Genomic DNA, 1,263 nt, shown 5'->3' with positions numbered 1-1,263 from the left:
GGTTCACTCAGTCCCTCGGCTCGCTCCGCCTTGTCTCGCAGTCTGGCTGAGCTTGACTGGTGGCAGGTGCACACTCCCCCGCTCCTACCTGCCAGTGAGCCACCTTGCCTAGGGGTGGGACCATTTATGGAGGGAAGCTCTCTCCTCCCCCTCCTGGTCGTCCTGTTGTATCAATTACCGGAAGGGGCCAAAGCAAGGCTCTGGTTTTTCCCCAGGTAAGCCGGCATGTAGCAATCCCCTGTCCCGGCCCGGGAAAGGGCTGGGCTCTGAAAGAGCAGAGCCGACTGAGCCCAGATGACTGACAGCCTTTGACTCAGAGCCTAGCGCGTGCCTTCGCAATCTCGCCTCCTTTCCCGGGTTCCCTGCTTCCTCCTAACCTCCTATCTCAGGCTGGTCTCTGTCCTGGGGCCAAGTGCTGATCTCCACTGGCGCTGGAGGGGGGAAGGGCACGGTCTGCGCAGCCCATATCTCGTTCCCGGGATTCTCCTGAACAGATCTACTGTCCTGAGCCCTCGGATTCGCCCCTCACTAGAAAGCACTTGATCCCCTGAGGGGCAAGCTGCTACTCCCAGAAGGAAAGCTCCTGAATCGGGCACCTTGAAAAGCAGCCAGCTGAGATAAGATTACTGAGCTGGCTCTGCCTGAAAAGAGTAACTTTGAGCCTATGTTTCAGGCACTTTTTTCTCAGCCTTCAGGACAACGTTGCCCTTCACAGGCATTGCTTTGTGTACTATTTCAAAGATGGCAAACAAAAACAAATTATTGAGCAGGTTTATGGGAAATTCTAACCCTAACAAAGGATTCCACTTTGCAAGAAAGGTGAGGCCTAGAAAGTAAGCTATGAGGAAACATCTCAACTTGACCGAGCAAGAAAAAAATTATTGTGATGCTATTTCCCTGGTGTTGCACCTTTCCATCACAAAACTCAAAGCATTCAAAATCAATCTGTCCAGCTCAAAGATGGTCGCAGGTCTGTGAAATACAGTACAAATCAGTGCACACAGGAACCATGGAGAGCCCAACTCTGCACCCTATGTGAGTTCCTTTGTTCTCCGTTGACTGACAAGAATTTTTCAGTTGCAATAGAAATGTGCCCCAGGGAATCTGGGCAGATAAGGAAGAGGAAAGTCCATGAGAGGACTGGGAAGATAGAAAGAAGAAAGTATCCATGAGTTTCTTCTGTCTTGAATAAAGCACGAGCTGGCGTGTGTATGCACACGTGCCCCCTTTAACTGTATATGCTACTAGTATGACCTAAAAGGC

The sequence above is a fragment of the Talpa europaea genome (genome assembly GCF_964194135.1).
Source record: "Talpa europaea genome assembly, chromosome: X".
NCBI lineage: Eukaryota > Metazoa > Chordata > Mammalia > Eulipotyphla > Talpidae > Talpa > Talpa europaea.
The sequence above is the reverse complement of the archived record's forward strand: the minus strand, read 5'-3'. Positions refer to the sequence as shown.